General features: G+C 37.8%; 1 pseudogene; it reads left to right on the plus strand.

Annotated features, from left to right (window-relative positions):
* The window catches only part of LOC108177173 (large ribosomal subunit protein eL37 pseudogene), a 38,269-nt pseudogene extending 26,904 nt beyond the window's left edge, over positions 1 to 11,365 (plus strand).
* The last annotated feature ends 303 nt before the right edge of the window (positions 11,366 to 11,668 follow it).

Here is an 11,668-nt window from a genome sequence, read left to right on the forward strand (position 1 = left end):
TTTCCATCGTTAATATCATATGTATATATGCTTTGATTGTTTTAGATATGTAATATTATATATTTTGTTAATCAATGTATTTTTATTACATTCAGCTAAAATGTATCAATGCTATATTACAAACAAGAAAATAAATGCATTCTACTTTGGGCACTGAAAGTAAACAAATACGTATCCAAGTCATTTAAAGTTGATAGGAACCTAATAGTATGACGGTATAGAGTGGAAGCTCAGACTAATCTAATTTATTTTAAAAGCAACTTCTCAAGTTATATGAAATATGTAGTAGCTTCCAAAAAAAATAGCCCATTGAATTTATTTTTCCTGATGCTATCCAATAGTCATAACACAACTTTCATGTTCTTAAATTCTCAATATTATCAAGTGTGTGGCAAGGGAAACTCAAAGGAACATAATCAGACATTCTCTCACAGCTATACAATGTTCTTACGTCACAAGGCACGATCAAGATCAAAGCCCCATACACTGATGTGGGCATATGTTTCACAAATTTAGAAAGAGAAGTCACTAACAGAATAGTTCTGGACCTGCTATTTCCTGATTCCCATTGACCCTTCTCTGGTTTGTCTGGACAGGTCTCAGAAGGTTGTTAATTAAATCCTTTGCTAAAACACCATGAAAAATAAAAATAAAAAACAGAGAAGTTGTGAAAGTAATTATTCAGGATGGATTTTCAGGACTAAATTCTGGAATCCATACAAATGGAAAGGAAAATAATATAAGGTAAAGTAGGGTCAGCTCCCAGATATACCTATAGTTCTAGCCAGAATTAAAGGTGGGAAGTGTAAAAGATGGATTTTTTTTTACAAGAAAAACACACTCATCAGGCAGTAAGGAGCCTGACTATGTTGCAAAGCTGTGCAGCCCATTGTTCCATGGGCCAAAAGGAAATTGTGAAATGTCATGACTATTTTAGAGGAATGATAAACAAATAATGTCTTATAGGTTTTCATCTTGTGAATATGTACATAGCTTGAAATATAATAGTATTATGACATATTTGAGTACAATTACTGAGCATGGTTTAAATTGCAGAGTAGGAATAAAAGAAAGAAGGAAAATGTTTGTTTCCTTTTGGATAAGATATTGTGCCATTCTCTGTATGCATTTTTATTTTCTTCACTATTAGAAAAATATAAAGGAACTCAATACAATCCTTCAGTCATTTACCAGACAATAACTACAAGCATGGCATAAGAAGCAGTTTTTGCTTCAAATAACTGGGAATGATATATACTGAATGTAAATAGACAATGTTAAGACACATGATACATTTTTAAAGTCAATTCATTGTATAAATAACTACAAAATTAATATATGTTCATGTTAAAAAAATATATGATCATGTTACATTTAACTGTTGTCAATTCCAATTCTTATAAAGCCTTTAGCTTTCCTTTGCACCTGATAGAAATTGGAATTCCTATAAATATGTACATCAATGGTTTTATGTGTTTCCATCTTCCTGTGACTTCTCTTTCCCTACTACTTCCTGAAATCTGTTAATTCTGAATGCCTATTCCTCTGACAACACATAAGAGAATGCACTACTGCTTGCTTCACTGTGATATAAATTTGCATCCTCCATCTTCTGACTATATTCTGATAACTTCAAGACATCTGATAAGGACTCTGGTGTTAGCTCCACATATTATTTGTGTGTATGGTATGTGTACATGTGTATTCTTGTAAAAATTCATCTTTAACAATGGCAGCCATGGAAACTCTTTAGTTCTTCAGTATTGATTCAGTTCCCAAGCCTTATGCCTTTGCTCCCTTATCTCTGAACTCCCATATCTTCATACCTTTATGGTAATTGCTGTTTGGTAACCAACAGGCCAACCTGTTTGGTCAGCTGCACACAGACTTGTTATGTAACAACTTAACTCCATGACACTTTTGTCTATAACTTCATATACTTCATATAAAAAGTTGGGAGGGAGTGGCTGGGTCATTTACAATCAGCCAACAGAAGCCAGCAGCTGTGTTCTTGTGTATATGTTTGCCCATCACTGCTAATAAAGAGGTATGAACTTCCACAATGCTCCTAAGTTGTTCTTTGTCCTGTCTGAAACTAGACCTAAGTTCATAGGAGTCAAACTCCTGAATCACAGCGTGTTTCTTTTTAAAACAGCATATGAGCTGACATATGAGCATAAAACAGCATATGAGCTGGCATGGTGGCACAGTGGATTAAGCTGCCACCTACAACACTGGCATCTCACATGAGGGCTGAATCGAGTTCCTAGCTGTTCCACTTCCTATCCAGCTCTACACTAATGTGCCTGGGAAAGCAACAGAAGATGACCCAAACGCTTGGACCCAAGCCACCGACATGGAAGACTCAGATGGAGTTTCAGGCTCCTAGATTTGACCTGCCCCAACCCTGGTCATTGTAGCCATTTGGAGAATGAACTTGTAGATGAAAGATTTTCTCTCTCTGCCCTACCCCCATTTTCTCTCTCTCCTTCTCTCTGTCTCTCCATTTCTCTCTATAAACTCTGCCTTTCAAATAAGTGTGTAAATATTTAAAAGATAAAAACACCATTGTCACAAGAACAATAACTCACTATTAACAAAAGCACTTTTTCCAAAGTTGTCATTCTAAGTCCTGTAACTCTAGGAAGAATCAATTCATAAACTCTTGTATCACAGATCTTCTTATAAGTGCATGTAGTTTTGTGTATTTTGAAAAATTATCCTAGAAACAGTCCATTGACTTCATCACACAGACAAAGATCTTGTGGCTAGAAAAGAAAATAATAAAAAAAAAAAAAACTTTGAGATTCCAATAAGAACTCTTTAGACTCTTTTCCTTCTAGTATCTATGTAATAGGCTCCTTCTCAAAAGAAAGAGACTATATATATATATATATATATATATATATATATATATATAGTGAATTACTGGCTTTAGGCTTTCGATGTTGCTTGGATTACTGATCCATATAGTAGTATAATGAGAAGAATATTGGAATCAGGGAACATAAGTTTTCCGGTTCTCACCCTGCCACTAAAAATAATTAACTCCAATTTGCAAAATCATTACTGTGAGATAGGCAATTTCCACATATTATAAGATAATATATCAAAATATACCTTTGTAATATTGCCACTTCTATTATTTCTATTATTGAAGATCTTCAGTTGTAGTTTGGAAACAGCTCTGTCTCCACTCACCAGCCTTATCCCAGATGCTGAGCATGGATCTCCTTATATTTTATGAAGAAAAGAATTGCCTTATCCATAACTTAGAGTTTGCAAATACTCAAGATTTTCTTTTTATGATGTGACAATAAGTCTTGAAGTGTGTAGTCTCAGTATGTACTTTAAAATGTTGCTCAAAAAAGCTGCCAAACACTAGGGTTCTTTTCAGATTCCTGTTATGCCATCCTTGATATTTGTCACCCTCATAATCAGACAATGAATGTTCTAAATGGAGATATTATCATAGTGCCCAAGAAGGAAAAAGGGCAGCAAGACAAAATAGTCAATCCTGAGCTGATTTTTTTAATTCAGAAAATAATAGCTTATTTGGAAGCCCCACTGATTTTATTGCTTATATCTTGTAGACCATATTTGGGCCATAAAGCCAGCACCAACCACACAGGAATCTAGATAAGGTGAAATAAGCTTTTAATGGTAAAATTTGCCCTCCCAATTCCACTTGTGTTCCATTATTGGAAAGACACAAAGAATTAATATTTTATTGACAATTAATACTGTCCTGTATTGTGGAAATAAAAGCCAATGCAATAAAATTTCTGAAGTTTATCAAAAGCAGAGTATGAGTCAGAAAAAAATATTGTGGGTTCCTGTAATCTTTCTGTGTGTGTGCACACATGTGTGTGTGTGTGACAGAGAGTGAGAGAGAGAGAGAGAGAAAAGGAGAGAGAGAGAGAGAGAGAGCGAGAGAGAGAAAGCTCCTAGAACAGAAAGTTTTCATGAGGTTCATGAGGTGAGGAACGGGAAAGAGGAGCATGACATGATTAGGAGAAACTGAACATCAACTGAAGAATCACATTTTTCACAAACACAAACAGTCGCTTATAAATCAGTTGCAAACCAAGTCCCCAACAAACTGTTCTTCTCTCTACTATCCATTGAGAGGCAAAGTAATAGAAAAGCCCATCATGGCTAGAACTAACTGAGCACCTAAAAGGAAACCTGTTGAAGTGAAATGGACACTATGAGAAATAATGACTTGATCAGCCCTTGTCCTGACTGTGAAGGAACAACTTAATAATTTATCCTTTTAGTATTTTTTTGTTCTACTTAATACCATTGGTTGAACTCTATAATTAACACACAATTATTCTTAGGCATTTAAATTTAACTGAAAAGTGATCCCTGTTAAATGTAAGAGTGGAAATAAGAGAGGGAGGAGAGGTACAGTTTGGCACATACTCACTGGGAATTACCCCTAATGGTAGAGTTAGAAACGTGCCAGGGGATTCCAATTCAATCTCAACAAGGTGGCAGGTACCAATGCCATCTCACTAGTCAAAGAGATCAGTTTCAGTTCATAATTGATCATAATGATAGGATTAAGTGTCAAAGGGATCACATACACAAGATCAGTGTCTGCTAATACTAACTGATAGAATTAAAAAGGAGAGAACAATCCAACATGGGAAGCGAGATACACAGCAGACTCATAGAATGGCAGATGTCCTAAATAGTACTCTGGCCTCAGAATCAGCTCTTACGGCGTTTGAATCTGGCTAAAATGCGCATGAGAGTATTTCAGGCATGGAAAGCCAAGACACTCTGGCAAAAAAAAAAAAAAAAAAAAAAAAAAATGACCTAAATGAAAGATCTCTGTGAGTGAGATCCCAGCGGAAAGAACGGGTCATAAAAGAAGGAGGTACCTTTCTCCGAAGGGAGGAGAGAACTTCCACTTTGACTATGGCCTTGTCTAAATAATATCAGAGTTGGAGAACTCAAGAGGCTTCCATAGCCTTGGCAGCTCATGACAAGAGCCTCAGGTGATTACTGACGCCATAAATAAGAGTGTCAATTTTTAACAACAGGAGTTACTGTGCACTTACTCCCCATGTAGGATTTCTGTCCTTAATGTATTGTACTATGTGAATTCATGGTATTACTAGTACTCAAACAGTACTTTACACTTTGTATTCCTGTGTGGGTGCAATCTGTTGAAATCTTTACTTAGTATATATTAAATTGATCTTCTGTATATAAAGATAATTGCAAATAAATCTTGATGAAGAATGGGATGGGAGAGGGAGTGAGAGATGGGATAATTGCAAGTAGGAGGGAGGTCCTGGGGGGAAAAAGTCGCTATAATCTAAAAGTTGTACTTTGGAACATTTGTTAAACATTTAATTCCCAGTTTAAAGATGTTTGGAGGTGAGTCCTAATGAGAGAAGTGTCTAGGCCATGAGAATTCCATGACCATGAATGTATTAATGCTGATTAGAAGAGGACTTAAAATTTCACGTTTGATCTCTTGTTCTTGTTCTCTCTCTCTCTCTCTCTTGCGTTTCTGTTTTCTGCCATAGTATAATGCAGCAAGAAGACTCTTGATCTTGGAATTTTCAGCATTTAGGACCATGAGCCAATAAATTTCAGTTAATTATACTCATAAGTTAACATGTTGCTGGGGGATTATCTAAGAAAAGGGCCATTTATTTGGGCTCAGAAATTTTTTTCAGATCCTCATCAAGACTACTCCATTGTTTAGAATAGTGAAGACATGTGAAGTCACCAACATATGATCAACAAAGGATTCGTTTAAAACTGAAACTCTGTGGCCGGTGCTATGGTGTAGCAGGTAAAGCTACTGCCTGCAGTGCCGGCATCCCACATGGTTGTCAGTTCAAGTCACAGCTGCTCCACTTCCGATCCAGCTCTCTGCTATGGCCTGGGAAAGTAGTAGAAGATGGCCCAAGTTCTTGGGCCCCTGCACCCATGTGGAAGACCTGGAAGAAGCTCCTGGCTCCTGGCTTCAATCTGCACAGCTCCAACCGTTGTGGGCAACTGGGGAATGAACCAGCTGATGGAGGATCTCTCTCTCTCTCTCTCTCTCTCTCTCTCTCTCTTTCTCTGCTTCTCTGCGTAACTCTGACTTTCAAATAAATAAATCTTTAAAAAAAAAAGCAGTGTAAGACTCTCCTTCCCTAAGCCTGTCTCAGTAATAAATTAGGAATTGCCCTTTATCTAGCCTTTTTCTCATTTACTCCTCACAACCTATGAGAATGACGTTATTTTAGGGGTCATTACACAAATAAGTAAAGTAAGGCCTGGGAGTTATGAAAGTAACCTTGCCTAATCAGTTAGAAAATAGGAGTGAAAGTCTGCAACAATTACATTATCCATGCCCCTAAACGTCATGCTACATTAGCTTACATGGCTTCAATTTGTCATTCAGTAAACTCTATGGTTGAAACAGTTGATTTTGGGGCCGGCGCCGTGGCTCACTTGGTTAATCCTTCGCCTGTAGCACCAGCATCCCATATGGGTGCTCGGTTCTAGTCCTGGTTGCTCTTCTTCCAATCCAGCTCTCTTCTGTGGCCCAGGAGGGCAGTGGAGGATGGCCCAGTTGCTTGGGCCCCTGCACCCCCATGGGAGACCAGGAGGAAGCACCTGGCTCCTGGCTTTGGATCAGCGCAGTGCCATCCAGAGCAGCCATTTGGGGAGTGAACCAACGGAAGGAAGACCTTTCCTTCTCTCTCTCTCTCTCTCTCTCTCTCTCACTGTCTATAACTCTACCTATCAAATAAGTAAATAAAAAATAAAAAAAGAAACAGGTGATTCTGAAATTTTTTCTGGTTCGGTAAAAACTTTTATGCTCTTAGGTGAAATACGAGACAAGAGACCAAAATCACAAAGGTACAATGCCACCAACCACCAAATAGATCTTATCATCAGTGCCTTTCAACATACAAGAAGGGAGATTGCAAAGTTAAGCTTCCAAAATGAGTTGAGAAGTCACTCCAAAATATTAACAACTCTGTCATAAGAAAATTGTATAATAGAAATGAATAACATTTCATGTAGCATTCGTGGCCTATATAACATTCTGTGTTTTAAAAAAGATTTATTTATTTATATGAAAGTCAGAGTTACATAGAAAGAAAGAGTTATGTAGAGAGAGGGATATATATATATATATAGAGAGAGAGAGAGAGAGAGAGTGAGAGCGAGCTTCCATCCACTGGTTCACTCGCAAAATGGCCTCAACTGCCAGGGTTGGGCCAGGCCAGAGCCAGGAGCCAGGAGCTACTCCCAGGATCCCACATGGATGAAAGGGCCCAAGGCTTGGACCATCTTCTGCTGCTTTCTCAGGCACATCAGCAGGGAGTTGGATTGGAAGTAGAGCAGTCAGGACTTAAATCGGTGCCCATATGGAATGCCGGCACTGCAGACAACAACTTAAACCATTTTGCCACATTGCCAGTCCCAACATTCTATTCAATAGTTCATATAGTTGAGCTCTTTTGCAAATGATGTCAAATGTCTATTCCACGTGAACACAGTAAGAGACTCAATTTAACTGCAATGTTCTACATGTAGTCAAGGTACTCAGTCAAGGACAATTTACATCTCCTTGGCATTGGCATGGACATTTCTCCAATCCTCATTTTAAAGTACATCATATATATAAGAATGTAGATGTTTTCATTTGATTCTCATTTCTGATTTTTTTTTCATATACCTTTGCAAACCTTAGTAAATATCTGATTATTCTCAATACTTGAAAAGATACCTTAAGGTGACAGCACCCTAACCGTATATTTTCTTATGAAAGAAGTAAAAATCAGAAGACTTAGTTGCCATTAATTTTTTTAAACTCAGTGATAGAGTAAATTGCAAGTATTCTAGTTATTCACTATAACACAAAAGGAAAGCCAAAGAGAATATTTTGTCCTTGACTTCATTGTTAAGTAAACAAACCAATAGGCATTAAGGCTGATCTATTCAGGAAACACTGCACCAGAGAAGCTAAGATTGCAAACTGAGTTTCTAGAGGTGAATTTTGGTCCTCTCTTTCTCTTCCTTTTTCTCTTCCTCCTTCTCCTCCTCAAGCTCCTCTTCCTCCTTCTTTTTCTTCCCTTTCATTCTTTGCAGAGGCCATAAAAATCAAAAAGATTGTTTAGAATAGAGAATCTGAGTGTAATTGAAATAAATGATCTCAGTAACACAAGGTAAAACTTGTTTATTTTGTGTATATCAATCAGTTTAAGTTCAGTGCTGGATTTCTTCTTGAAAATATTCATTTGACACTCTTTCTTATAAAAAATGTGTTGTTAAAAGCAAGGTTTTTCTTGTGATCTATTTTTCAAGAAAAGACAATCTAGTAAAAAAGAGGACACTCAACAAAATTCAGTAACAAGACTTCTCAATGCTCTCTTCCTAGAATTCATTGACACTTTGTTAGAGTCGTGAACAGTCTGTAGACTAAATTAATCCATCAAGAAATATGGATCCAGTTAACTTTACTAGCAAATTCTGTGGCTGAATATAAAGTTATTGAAAATGTTAATCAAGGAGAGTGTGATGAAGGAGTAAAGTGTTACAATATTTGTTCTGACATCCAAAGTGAAAGTGAAACTCTGTAAGATACTTAGCTTATAGAAGGCTTAAAATAATGTTGAAATAAATGAATACATAATGACTATATTACCTCACTTAAGCCTCACAACTATGAGATGCAGTAGATTCTATCATAGTCCTTTTATGCTGATGAGTTTGAGACTCACAGGTCAAATAGCCTAAGCAATAGATTCTAGATTTGAAGTGAGGTATTGTGACCCTGAAGTGTATTCCCTCACCATTATAGTTTCTTGATTGCACACTAGACTTGAAACAACTTTTTCTAAATTATATTTTAATTTACATTGAACCTTAATAGTGTTTGGGGGGTGCTTATTGAAAGAAAAGACAAAAAGTCATAATCTTATTGAGCAAAAGATCATTTTAACATGGTGCACTTTACACTCAGGAGGATGGATGATTTCCACCCAGTCATGCTCTTCTAACCATACATGTTGTTTAGTTTATGTCCTGTGACAACGATAAAATTATTAGGGTAGGTGTTCAAACTATGCTACTTTAAAAACTACTGTGACAGTGCACTACATTTTAGAGTTAGAGATGTGACCAGATTCTTGCAAGGTATGTGACATGATGAATATAGGTTACGACAACTTAGTCTTAACATATCATAGGTTTATTCAAAACTAATGCAAACAGACTGTGGCAGGAGTGGGGAGGGCTGAGAGTAAGAGAGGGGAAAACTTAGGTATATCCATTGATCCATTGCTATTATTTTTTTCATAGACTTCAGAATGATATTTAGACTCAAATGTCAATGGAATATGATATGAAATTAAATAAATCCAATCTTGTGACTAGCCATTGTGATTATACTGATAATTTGTTTATGTCATTGGAAAATATGCCTGACAATTTTAGTGATAAATGTGCTTCTATAAACTTTAGTGAATCATTTACAAAATCTGGTGTTTCATTTTGTATAATATAGAATGCTATTTGTTTGTTGGATATAAAACAGCTATCTTAGTCTGTTCAGGCTGCTGTAAAAATACATACTCTGAGTCACTGTCATCAAAAGAAATTTCTCACAGTGGTGGACACTGGATGTCCTAGATCAGACAGGCAGCTGAATCACCATGTAGTGAGGGCTGTCTTATGGTAAACAAAAAGCTGTCTTTTTGCTGAAGCCTCACATGGTGGCAGGGGCAGTGAAACCTCTGAGAACCCTTATATAAGAGCAAGAGTCCCGGCCGGCGCTGCGGCTCACTAGGCTAATCCTCCACCTAGCGGCACCGGCACACCGGTTCCAGTCCCAGTCGGGGCGCTGGATTCTGTCCCGGTTGCCCCTCTTCCAGGCCAGCTCTCTGCTGTGGCCTGGGAAGGCAGTGGAGGATGGCCCAAGTGCTTGGGCCCTGCACCCCATGGGAGACCAGGAGAAGCACCTGGCTCCTGGCTTCGGATCAGCGCGGTGCGCCAGCCGCAGCGCACCAGCCATGGCGGCCATTGGAGGGTGAACCAACGGCAAAAGGAAGACATTTCTCTCTGTCTCTCTTTCTCACTATCCACTCTGCCTGTCAAAAAAAAAAAAAAAAAAAAAAAAAAAAGAGCAAGAGTCCCATTCATGAAGCCTCTGTCCTCAAGACCTAATCACCTCCCAAAGTCCACACCGCCTTTTTCATCTTGGGGTAAGGATCTGACAAATGAATTTTGGAGGAGGACATAATTTGACAAATGGATTTTGCAGGAGGACATAAACATTCAATGTAGAGCACTGCTAATTTAGAAGAGAAGTGAAGGAATTACTCAGATATTAAAAACAACCCTTTATTAATGAATATTATATAATTTAAAGTTTACATAAATATAAGAATTAACGGCAGTACACATACACATTATAAAAAATAGTTTTGTACAGATATGTATTGTCAATTTAAAATCTAGATTTTTTTTACAGTCTATGGAGAATAAGGTTCCTCCACTTGAATCTCAGCCTCAATATATTTCTTCACAGAAGCCTTCTCAAACATTCTGACACTGTCAAATGAGGTAAAGCCCCTACATTAGACTTCTATCAAATTCTTTTTACCTGGCATTCAAGAAAGAACATGAAAGCAGAGAAATCTGTGGTCAGCATTGTGATACAGCTGTTGACCTACTGCTTACAATCTGGTTCCAGTCCTGGCTGCTCTACTTCCAATCCAGTTCCTTGCTTCCATGCTTGGGAAGGAAGCAGAAGATGGTTCTAGTGCTTGGGTCCCTGCACTCACGTGGCAGACCTGATGAAACTCCTGGATCCTGGATCCTGGCTTCCGCCTGGCCCAGCTATGGCTGTTGCAACCATCTGGGTGTTGCAGCCTTCTGGGGAATGAACCAGAGGATGAAAGATTCTCTCTTTCTCTCTCTCTCTCTCTCTCTCTCCTCTCTCCTCTCTCCCTCTAGCTCTGTAACTCTTCCTTCAAATAAATAAATAGCTCCCTTCAAAATAAAAAAAAAAAGATAAGTAGCTTTTTGGTCTGGGCTGCAGAAGAGAGTGGAAGAAAGGAACATCATTTAGAAAGTACAGCAGCAAGATACACACACTGTGCCTCTGCCATGGTTCCAAGGCCTACCACCTTCAGAAGTCAACCTGTGGTAAGTGTGGCTACCCTGCCAAGCGCAACAGAAAGTATAATTGGAATGCCAAGGCTAAAAGATGAAACACACTGGAATTGGTCGGGTAAAGTACCTAAAAACTATACACTACAGATTCAGGCACAGATTCTGTGAAGAATCAACACCTAAACCCAAGAGAGCAGCTGGTGCGGTATCTAGCTCATCTTGAGAAAATCAATTAGCTGTGCAATAAAGATTATGGTTTAAATAAATAAATGAAGAACTTTGCTGCCTGGCCTGTAGTAAAGATTTGGAGGCTGACTGCTTAATCAAAGTGTGTCTCATTATTATGGGGAAGCAGAAATGGGCACCCTCCATTCACTCTGAGGATTTTACAAACTTGGTGAAAAGGAATTTTGTTAAAATAGAAGTAAGAAAGTATCTAAATGAAATAAATGCAGATCATTTCATAAAGAGTAATAAAACTTCAGTATGTCAAAAAATTGCCCAGTGGCTTAAATATTATCCTGTT

The sequence above is a fragment of the Oryctolagus cuniculus genome, chromosome 10, assembly GCF_964237555.1.
Source record: "Oryctolagus cuniculus chromosome 10, mOryCun1.1, whole genome shotgun sequence".
In the NCBI taxonomy this organism is placed as follows: domain Eukaryota; kingdom Metazoa; phylum Chordata; class Mammalia; order Lagomorpha; family Leporidae; genus Oryctolagus; species Oryctolagus cuniculus.